Genomic DNA, 12,075 nt, shown 5'->3' on the forward strand with positions numbered 1-12,075 from the left:
TAAATACTCAATTAAGTGTTAGCTATTATCATTTAGATCCTGTCCAGTTTTTCACTATTACAAGTAAAATACTGATACAATGAATATATCTGTAGCAAAATCTTTGTAAAACAGACTTTCTTAGGTCGTGTAGAAATAGAATTGCTAGGTGAAGTATGTACATTTATAAAGTTTTTAAATTTTTTGCTAAATTATCACCTGAACGGATCTTCTAGTGTTTGAGAACCCACTGTCCCAAACTCTAGTCAATACTGGATATCATGATTTAAAACAAAAAACTTTGCCAATTTGACCAAGGACTCATGATATTTATTACCTTGTAAATTTCTTTGTGATTATTAGTAAGGTAAAATAATTTTCCAAATGGTCATTGACCATTAATATTTGATCCTCCACTGGAGCATCTTGATAATGGGTCTTGATGCAGAGTTACTTTTACATGTGATTCTTCCAAGTAACTGGGGGGCTCTCACTTTTGAATCGTCCTCTCTGGCTGAGCATAAATTGTGCATGCAATTGTTCCCAATACATTCTAGCTGAACTAGGGATCCCGGTCACTATATCTGATCTCTGTGGTGAATTTTGAGCACAAAAATCTGGCAGTTAGAAACAGGAAGTCGGCAATGATCTCCTCTCCACTTTATCAAAATGACCTTGGGCAAAGGGAGACAGTATCCTTTCTTTGTGCTCCTGAGAATTGTTTGATTATATAAAAGTGTTTAAATGCCTTTCTTTTTTATTACACAAATATTGTAGCTCCAGACAGGACTGCCTTTTCATCACCAACAAATATTTATAAAACTACTGGTTGGGGCCTGGGTTGCTCAGTTGGTTAAGTGTCCAGACTCTTGATCTCAGCTCAGGTGTTGATCTCAGGACTGTGACTTTGAGCCCTGCATTGGGCATGAAGCCTACTGGGTGCAAGGCTTGGGAAAGGTTATGTGGGTAGAAGGGTGGGGGAGGAAATGAGGGACTGGTTATGTATACAAAGTACAAGGTACATTCTCTTCCCACAAGAAAGTTACCCTTTAGGTGGTGAAGGAAGCGGCCTCATGTGGGGAGAATGATGTTGAAGGGGCATCCAGAAATTGATATTCTGTACCCCCGCCTACTGTAATTTACTGTGTCAGCTTGCAGCAATCCCTCAACCTTGCTGCGCTATTGCTTCCTTACATGGGAAATCAAGAACAAATTATGTTTCTAACATCTGCCTATGAGCTATACAGTGTAAGACATAAAGGGATGGACCAGAGAAAGACATAATAAGACTCACAAGTAGTCACTGTCAGGAGGTGAGAGAAGAGACAAGACAAGAGAAAGGGTTTAAAGAGGGGAGGGAGTGGGGATGGCACGCCCAGTTGAGGCAATCAAGGGAGATTTGTGTAGAAGTAAGACTCTGATTTGAAGCTATACAGCAAAGCTGTAGTAATCAAAACAGTCTGGTATGGCAAAAAAAAAAAAAAGACATATAGATCAACATAATAGAATAGACAGCCAAGATATAAACCTACCCTTATATGGTCAATTAATTGATGGCAAAGGAGGAAAGAATATACAATGAGGAAAAACAATCTCTTTGATAATGGTGGTGGAAAAACTAAATGGCTACATTCAAAAGAATAAAATAACCACTTTCTTACAGCATACATAAAAATAAACTCAGAATGTACTAAAGACCCAAAAATGAGAGCTGAAAACATAAAGTGCCTGAAAGAAAACATAGGCAGTAATCTCTTGGACATTATCAATATTAACAACATTTTACTGGATATATCTCCTTAGGCAAGAGGAGCAGAAACGAACATAATCTATTGGGACTACCTCAGACTAAGAGCTTTTGCACAAAGAAAACCATCGACAACACTTAAAGGCAACCTAATGAATGGGAGAACATATTTGCAAATGATACATCTGGTTAAGATGTTAATATAAATATATAAAGAACTTACACAATTCAAAACAAACAAACAAAAAAACCCTGAATATTTAAAAATGGGCAGAAAAGCTGATAAGACATTTTTCCAAAGAAGATATATAGATGGCCAATAGACACATGAAAAGATGTTCAACATCACCCATCATCAGGGAACTACAAATCAAAACCACAGTGAAAATGGCTAGTGTCAAAAAGACAAGAAATAACAAATATTGGCAAGGATGTAGAAAAAAGGGAACCCTTATGGTCTGTTGGTGGGAATATAAATTGGTGTAGCCACAGTATGGAGGTTCACAGTATGGAGGTTCCTCAGTAAATATCCAGCACAGTAATTCTAGTGCTGGATATTTACCCCAAGAAAATAAAAATATTAATTTGAAGACACATATGCCTTCTTACATTTATTGCAGCATTATTTATAATAGCCAAGGTATGACCATTGATTGAAGAATGGATAAAGAAGATATGGGGTGTATATATGTGTCCATATATATATTTGAATATTACTCAGCCTTAAAAAAAAGGATGATATCAGTCTTTAAAAAAGGATGATTTACAACATCACGGATGGACTCAAAAGGCATTATACTAAGTGAAATAAATCAGACAAATGAAACTATGCTTCATAGAGTTAATGAAATTGAAACTAACAAGAAATTTAAAGCTTATTTTTCAGACACCTGTTTCTCCTGCATCGACTATTGTTTCTTTTCAGACTCCATGAAAAAATCCACAAGAAGGGTGACTGATATGGTTCCAACCTATGAACAAGCATGAGCCTGCATTTCTTACCGTAGCTCAATGAGCCCCAAAACCACATCCAGTTTATACAGGCTTTAGGAGCATGCCTTTAGCTCCTCTCCTTGTCCTAAAATAACCTCTTGATGTCAGAGGGTGAATTTTACCTCATTTTCATGATGAGTGTCCACCCCAAAGTGAACATGGGATACATTTTTCATATATGTTTGCACACTGCGCACGCTTCATTCTTTCCTCATGAATAGTCATACATTTCTCCATCTTTTTCATCAATATGTATGCAATCCCATCCCTATGATTATAAAACACTTGTTCTAATCTCAGTCCAGGAAACAGATTTGAACTAGCATTCTGTCTCCTCATTTGGCTGCCTCTAGAATAAACCCTTTCCTTCCTACATACTCAATGTCTCAGTGATTGGCTGAGTGCCTCGGCCAGATGAACTTGCACTCCGTTATACAAACACCATATGATTTCACTTATATGTGAAGTCTAAACAACAAAACAAACAAACAAGCAGACTCATAAATATAGAGAACTGGTGATTGCCAGAGGGAATGGCGGGTGGGTGGGGAGGGAATGAGTGAAATAAGCAAAGGAGACTAAGAGATACAAACTTCCAGTCATCAAGTAAATAAGTCACAGGGATAAAAAGTCCAGCATAGGGAATATAGTCAATACTATTAAAATAACATTGCATGGTGACAGATGTAAGTGCGCTTACTGTTGTGAGCACAGCATAACGTATAGAGTTGTCAAGTCACTATGTTGGACACCTGAAACCCATAAAACACTGTATGGCAACTGTACCTCAACTGTTTTTAAGTTAGAATCTGAGCTGCAACCTGAGAAGGGAAGAAGGTTCGGTGGGAAACAAAGTTTGGAAAACAGCATAAGCAAAGAGCAAAAGCCAAGGTGAGAAAGGGCCAGATGTGTCCCTGAGACTGTGAATATAGAAGTTTGGCCAGAATAGAAGGGCTCATGCAAGGATCCATAGAGATTTCACTTGAAGAATGAAACCATTATTGGGAAGAGCCTTGACCACACAGACAGGAGTTTACTCCCAGGGCTCTAGGTCACAATGCAAGAAGAGTGTCTCCTGTGTGCACCTGACTAGTTGGATTCCCGGGAGCACTGGGTTGAGAAAGAAGACAGCTGTGGTCTTTGAGCACTGTGTGCTCAGATAAGAGCAAGGGACAGCAGAGGGCAAGGAGAGGCTCTTCTGTGAGCCGTGTTTGTCATTCCTGCTTTAAGTCCTAGAAAGACTTGAAGGTCTTAGGGCAGAGTCCACACAAAAGCAGTGTTTTAGATCAAGTAACCTGTGTAAAATACAGATCAGTCTGGAGAAATAGGAGACTGGAGGACAGAAACTGGGTAGGAGGCTCTTATATACTCAAGGCCTCACAGCTCCCTGGGGATGAGCAGTGGGCTTGAAGACATTATGGCCACAAGCGCTGGTTGCAAGGAACGGCCAATGGGAAATTCCCAGCAGGAAGTTGACAAAGCAGGCCTGGGAAGGCGGAGGAGGTGAGGAAAATGTCCAGCAAGGTGCCGACTGAAGAATTGCAAAATGTAGGAGGGGAAAGAAGGCAAAGCATCTCTTCTCTGAGCTAGTGGGAAGGAGACACTGACAGGCTCCAAATGGAGCAGGAGCTTACGCCTTTGGTTTCTTTCTTTCCAGTAAAGTACATGTGGTGGGAGCCAGTCTACTGCAGTGGCTAGAAGCGTGAGCTTTGGGGCGCCTGAGCCCCCTCAGCTCAGGTCATGATCTCACAATTCATGAGTTGGAGCCCCACATTGGGCTGCTGGCTGCTGTCAGCACAGAGCAGGCTTCGGATCCTCTGCCCCCGACCCCTACACCTGCTCTGCTCCTCCCCTGCTCTCTCTCTCTCAAAAATAAATAAACATTTAAAAAAAAAAAGGAGCATAAACTTTGCAGACAGACAGACATGGAATGATCTGTGGTCACTGAGTTTCAGTTTGTGGCCCCACCGCGGTGGAATATGTGATAATTAACAAGTTACTTGGAACCTCCCTGAGCTTCTGTTTCCTCCTCTACACACGGAGATATCAACCCCTCCTGCGGGACCATGGGGAAGATGGTCACCTGGGATAGACTAAAGACCATAAACCATAGCTACCAGTAAAAGTATAGCTTTTATTTTCAAACATTTACGTTGCTACTTGTACTGAGAAGAGAAGGGCTCATGTGCACTGGGGCTCACAGCTAAAAGGTAGTCCAGGTTAGACAGCCCTTGAGGGGAACAGAAGAGGGAGCTTTGTGATCAAACTTCTGGATTCTCCATTTTCTGTCTCGTAAGAAAATTTTATTAAGGACATTTTCAAGCTAACATAAAAGTAGAAGGAATAGTTTAACGAATTCCTTTGTACCTAGCACCCAATTTTGCCAATCCTGTGAGGTTTTCAGGGGGTGGGGTGGAATTATTTTCATGCAAATCCCAGGTATGATTTCATATACTCTTCTTAAAAGAGCACACAAGTTCATCCTCTAGAAGTATCATGGATGAGACATCTTTAAGAAACCTTTACTAAAAAAAATTTGTTTTTAATGCTGGTTTAAATTAAGGGAAAAATTTTTTTAAATGCATCAAAGAGTTGGCAAGAAAGAAAGGAATTCTCAGAGGCAAAAAACTAAGTGAAAATCGGACCAGGCAAAGAACTAAAACTGGCTTTCACCCTGAGGGTTGCAACTAAGTTCAGATGAAGTTGCATTCCCATACTTAATGGTATCCATGGATTCAGGGGACAGAGACCCAAACCCAGAATCGACACAAGGCGGGGGGCACAGTAAGAGGTTCCCATCCTCACATTGATGGTGGGTGCCGCAAAGCTATGTCTTCAGTGTGAACATAAAGTAGAAAGAATGAGCTTTTCATGGAGCAACAAGGAAAACTGATTGCCTCGAACCTTAATACTGGGTGATAAAACAACAAGAATTTATGGCCACAAAATGCCCTCACAATAGACCTCAACTCCCACACAGTGCTATCTGGGTACTCTGGAAAAAGAAAAGCCCTCAGGGCAAAAATTTTAAGTGGCCCTGGTTTTGTAGTGTCTGCAGGCTCTGGAAAACCTACATATATCCTCCCTGGGGGGAAACATTTTAAAGTCAGGCCTCAGGGAATTCTCACAAAGAAAGTTACAAGAAATCTGAATGCACTATCATCAATCCCAACCTCATAAGGAAACAAAGAGCTATAAACAAGGGGTCAGAGAAACAGCAGACAGCAGACACCGGCATCAGAACCGTAAAAGCTGCACAGGAAAGGAGGTTGTCAGATCACAGGCATGCATGTGGAGCAGCGAAAGCTCCAAGCTCAGGAGCTCATCTGATGAGAGCTCATAAGTGAAAGAGCCCACAGATTTTGGCTGCAGTCTCTCAGACGCTGATGCCTTTCATTTTTTTCTTGAAGGTAATACTTAACTCATATGCATATCACCCCTGAGCTTTGCCAACACTTGATCATGTTTGATGCACACGTAACAGATAAAATGAAAGCCCCACTTGTAACCCTGTCCCCCATTGTCTTGTCTGCCCAGGGGTTTCTAATACTCATGCATGCTTTTATAAATCCTGCAACTTGCCTTTCCCTTAACCAATGTTTTTAAGAGTTATCTATACTGATACATGGAATTCATCTAGTTTGTTCATTTAGCTATTGTTCGAAGATATACAATTCATTCGTGCATTTTCCCACTGATAGAAATTTAGGTGGTTCTGAATTTTGTACCACCTGTGGGAGTTTCTCTGGTATACACACACCAAGGGCAGGAACATATGAGCATCTATAACCTTATCGGATACAGCCGAATGGCTTTCCAAAGGGAGCCACAGTTTTCTGCTCCCCCCAGCTGGGCATAAGTTACTTCAGCTCCACATTCCTACATTCAGTACATTCAGGTGTTTAAATTTTTGCTGACATTACGATTCTGAAATTGTATCTTGTATTAATTTGCATTTTCCTGGTTACCAGTCAGATTGAGCATCTTTTCAAATATTTATTGGACTTTGGGTTTTCTCTTTAGCGATTTGCCATTCAGATCCTTTGCTCATTTTGCTAAACAGTGTGTTTGCCCCTTTCCTTATTGATTTGTGGAGTTCTCTGATACACTATGGACACCCATTCTTTCTTGGTCACAGGTGCTGTGAATATCTTCTCCCAACCCATGGTCTATCTTTTCACTTTTTTGAAAGGTATCCTGTGATGCACAGATGTTTTCATTTTGACACAGCTTATTAATATTTTATTTTGTGATTTGTTTTCCTTAAGTCTTGTTTTAAAAAGTATTTTTTAAATCTAAGGTCATGCAAGCAATCTCCTAAGTTTCATTCTAGAATTTTATTTTATTATTTATTATTATTTTTAAACAACGTTTCTTTGATTTTTATGGGAAAGAGAGACAGAGCATGAGCATGGGATGATCAGAGACAGAGGGAGACACAGAATCAGAAGCAGGCTCCAGGCTCTGTGCCGACAGCTCAGAGCCTGATGCGGGGCTTGAACCCATGAACCGTGAGATCATGACCTGAGCTGAAGTCAGCCACTTAACTGACTGAGCCACCCAGGTGCCCCCATTCTAGATATTTTAAAGTGTTGCTTTTCACGTTTAGATCTTTAATCAATATGAAACATGTTCGCGTCTGACTTGCAATAGAGATCTAATTATTTTACCCCATACAGGTGTCCCGTTCTCTCTCCAGGGACCTGCAGAGCCATGCCAGTAAGGAAAAGGACCATGAAGACTCACACCCACAGCAACAAAAAGGGCTGTTATCAGACCACATGTCCGGGTTCACTTAGTCTCCTGGAAACAACTGAAAGCACAATTACATGCTTTGGAAACTGAGCAAACAAGCCTGCTTTCACAGAGGGGATGACTTTACTTTTTCTCTACTGTCTTGTTTTCCATTTCAGAAATCCAGGGACCACTGACCATTTGTAGATGCTGCCTTTTTTTTTAATTAAAACAATTTTTAATGTTTATTTATTTTTGAGAGGGAGGGAGGGAGAAAGAGACAGAGCATGAGTAGGGGGAGGGCAGAGAGAGAGGGAGACACAGAATCCGAAGACAGGCTCCAGGCTCTGAGCTAGCTGTCAGCACAGAGCTCCACACGGGGTTTGAACCCACAAACCATGAGATCATGACCTGAGCTGAAGTCGGAGGCTTAACCAGCTGAGCCACCCAGGTGCCCCTACATGCTGCTTTTTGAGGCAGCCAGTGTGCTTTTCCCATTTTCCCAGTTGCCAAACCCATCAGTTTACTTTTGTGTAAAATCCCTCTTTGAAATGTACCTGTCTTACTTCCCTCTGTGTCCCTGAGTGCCTGTTGTAATGCTTAACTCACTCTCTCCAGTAAATATTTCTTGCGTGAGTGTGTTAAGGGTACCAGATACTTTCTATATTCATCCAGGGATCACGACAGACACTCAGAAAACAATTAGGCAAAAGGGTATTTGGAATCACACAATACATGCTGGAACATATAGTCCCCGTGGTAAAAACTATAAATAAGGGGAGAAAGATATTTCTGGAAACATTTTTTTTTCCACCTGTCAGATGACCTTCTGGGAGCAGAAGCAGCTTCCATTCCAGTTGGCAAAAATCACATGAGAGTATCTGTCAGACACTGAAAAGCAGGAGAGAAGCACCTAGCTAAAAACACAGGAAAGGTGACTGCTGGCCTATGGTCACTTCAGCAAGTTTAATCAAAGACCTATAAAATGCTAATATCTGTGTCTTGTACCACGCTTGACATCTAAAGGGAGCTTAATAAGCCTTCGTCTATATTGTACTGGCTATTGTTATATGCTAGGCACTTAGAAAATAGGTTTTTGCTCAAGTACTTTAAATAGGTGTTTGAGGTGAGCTGGGGGTAGGGGAGCTAAGTTACCCAGGAAATTTCATGTGAAAAGAACCTGAGGGCAAAGTTAAGCTTTGAGAAAGGAGGAGCAGAAAGGGAAAGAGGTAGGGTATTTGTTTTTGTCGGATAAGAGAAATTGAAGCATGTGTGTAAGTCTAAGAGGAAGGAATCTGTGATGAGAGAAATGACAAGAGATAAGAAAATCAGAATGTAATCAATGCAGAAAGATTCTAGTGGAAGTGATAAGAAATGCAATCAGGAGCTCAGGTAGACAGGGGCACCTGGGTGGCTTAGTAGGTTAAGCAGCCCACTCTTGGTTTCAGCTCAGATCATGATCGCATGGTTTGTGAGACTGAGCCCCAAGTCAGGCTCTATGCTGACAGCCCAGAGGCTCCTTGGAACTCTCTCTCCTCCTCTCTCTGCCCCTCCCCAGCTCCCTCTCTCAGAAATAAATAAGCATTTAAAAAAGAGAGAGAGAGAGCTCATGTGGACAAGTTCCACATAGAAAGCATAGAAACTTCTCAGAGTAGACAGGTGAAGGTGCCAGGAAGCTCAGGTAGACTCAAGATTCACTGGGCTTGCCCTTCACTGGGACAAGAAGACTGCCATACTTGACAAAGGGACTTTGGAGCCAGATAGACTCAGCGTTAATATCCTGGTTTCGCTACTTACAGCTCTGTATCCTCAATCAAGTTTCTCAGTGCTTCTCATCCTCCTTTTCATCATCTGTCAAATGGAGACAAAATGAGCACATTGAGGTGAGAGTTCACATAAAATGTACAAAATCACATGTAATTGTTTCATGTGTATAATGTGCCTAGAACAGTATCAGACACACAATAAAATAAATACCCCATGAATGCCAGTAATTATTAACATGAGCCAAAAAAAAATCTGTACCATAGACTGTATAAACACAAGAATTTGATTTCCCACAGTAATGGGAGATGGAACTCCAAGATTAGGGTGCCATCACGACTGGGTTCTGATGAAGACCCTCTTCTGGGTTGCAGACAATGGGTTCTCACACAGGAGAAAGAGGGCAAGGGGATGCTCTAGGTCCCTTTTATGAATGCACTCATCTCATTCATGAGGGATCCACACTCAGGACCCAATTATCCCCTGAGGTTCCCACCTCTAAATGTCATCACACAGGAGGGCTAGGATTTCAACATACCAGTTTGAGGGAAACACAAACATTGAGTCCTTTGCAGGTACCGTTGGAAAGTGGTTAGCCCAGTGGGCCGTCTGCTGTTCGTGCTTGCTCTGTCTAGGCTGGGCAGTCCCTTCCACATGGCACCCTGGCGCTTGTGATGGACCCTCCTTCCTCTCTTCCTTTCCAGAATGCAGGTTCTCCACTCTCCCTTTCCTCCCTTGTCCTGGTCTCTCTTCATTCTCCTATCCACTCCCTCAGTCTTGCCTAGTTTCTGGATACTGAAAGTGTGCTTTATAAGTGTGCTTCTAAAACAAGTAAGTTAGATCTACTTGTTTGATTAGGGGATGGGAAGAAGAAAGGAGCAGAGATTAGAATAAACACACAGGATCTGCTTACATACTTACAGATGTGACCTCCCATAAATGTATTATGATGAAGATATTTTAATGCTTTTTCTTTTTTTGAGAGAGAGAGCAAGAGTGCACATGGGGGAGGGGCAGAGGGAGAGGGAGAGAGTCTCAAGTAGCCTCCATGCGCAGGACAGAGCTCAATGCAGGGCTCAATCTCACAGCCGTTGGATGATGACCTCGGCTGAAATCAAGAGTTGGACGCTTAACCAACTGAGCCACGAGGCACCCCAATGGTGAAGGTATTTTAAATGTGGGTGTGAAAAATAGAAGTACCTTGACCTCATAATTCACTCCATATTCCCTTGATTTGGAAATAACAACATGGTACTTTTCTTCCATTTCTACCTGTCAGTCTCAGGTCTTGAGCTTATTACAGACTTTCCCCCATACATTCTTCAACTGAAAGTAAAAGTTGGCTTCATTTAAAATGAAAAACAGGAATCCTCATACATAGGTACTTTTGAAAATGAAAAAATCCATGGTCTTTGTAGTTAAGAAAGAAGTTTCAGAAATATTTATCATAGATTTGCTTCTCTAACAGCCTCCTAGTTGGTTTTCAGTTCAGTAGATTCTGATTCCGGCTCTTCATTCACACTATCAATATTCATTGCAACAAGAAAACTGAACCATGTCAGTTCCTTTTTCTCAAGTTTTAAACCAGAAAACCTTTCCTGAAATCCTTTATTCAACTCTACATTTTACAAATTAGCTGCTTAGACCATCACTCTTACTTCTGGGAACCAAAGCCGGTACAAGCAACTGGGGCACATTATTTCTTGCCAAATTAGTACATCGAGTCATTCCTTCATGTAACTATTGTTAATGTCTTTTGCAGAGAAATGTTCTTGCATTCATGGGAACCTCAACCCCAAAGGCTTTGTGGTTCATTTTTTGTTGGTGAACTGAGAAAGGGACTTTCTCTTGGACTCCACATATAATCTGATTTCTTTCATTTTGATCAACAAGAAATTACTTGGCATCATCTTCTGTTCTCAATTCACTAAAAAAGTAGTGAGTGATAGTCAATTATGTTGTAAATCACCTAAAAACAGTGCCTTGTTTCCCTTCCCAGGAGAATGAGGTTCGTTAGCAGTTTATTTCTGGCAGAATACAATGTTGTTACAAATGCTTTCTATTTCTTTTTAATATATTCAGCCATTGCCTCAGAAAAAAATATTTCAACCTGTCTAACAAGTGTAGTTACCAGCGCCTCTTCTTTTTGATAAGAAATTTGTGTTTTAACTGATTGTTTTTTTTTAGTTTTCCTTTTTCTTTGCTAATTAATAGCTGAATAAAAGGGTTTTTTCCTTTTTATTTTTAATCTTTACCTTCAAAATGTTACACAGCTACCATCTTCCCTATTGGGCAACACATTTATTTGCAGTAGCAGGGTTTTTTTAGTGTATCTGGAAATGCTGTTGTAATCCTTATAATTGTTTGATATAATGATTCTTCTAGAATATAAAATGCTTTTAAGAAATATGCCAAGTGAACTGCAGAGCACTGAGGCATTTGAAATACTTAAAAACTTTAATCTTGTGTTTTTAAATTGATTTATTAAGAAAAGTTCTTGGGGCACCTGGGTGGCACAGTCACTTAAGCATCTGACTTGAGGTCAGGTCATGATCTCATAGTTCATGAGTTCAAGCCCTGCATCAGGCTCTACGCTGACAGCTCAGAGCCTGCAGCCTGCTTCAGATTCTCTGTCTCCTTCTCTCTCAACCCCTCCCCCACTCACATTCTCTCTTGTCTCTCAAAAATGAGTAAATATTAAAGAAATTTTTTAAGAATACTTTTTTTTTCCAGGTAAAAAAGTTTTTTTCTCCAGGTAAAAAAAATTTTTTTTAATATTTTATTGTCAAATTGATTCCATACAACACCCAGTGCTCTTCCCCATAAGTGCCCTCCTCCATCACCACCACCTCTTTTCC

At 40.7% G+C, this 12,075-nt stretch overlaps 1 long non-coding RNA gene across 1 annotated transcript in view; it reads right to left on the reverse strand.

The window, feature by feature from the left end:
• LOC115282369 overlaps positions 1-12,075 on the reverse strand; it is a 57,380-nt gene that overhangs the window by 5,716 nt on the left and 39,589 nt on the right. Inside the window, exon 2 of the long non-coding RNA XR_003904615.1 lies at positions 9,251-9,304. This is a non-coding gene — a long non-coding RNA (uncharacterized LOC115282369). The remainder of the gene's footprint in view (positions 1-9,250; positions 9,305-12,075) is intronic.

Source organism: Suricata suricatta, chromosome 2, assembly GCF_006229205.1.
Source record: "Suricata suricatta isolate VVHF042 chromosome 2, meerkat_22Aug2017_6uvM2_HiC, whole genome shotgun sequence".
Taxonomy (NCBI): domain Eukaryota; kingdom Metazoa; phylum Chordata; class Mammalia; order Carnivora; family Herpestidae; genus Suricata; species Suricata suricatta.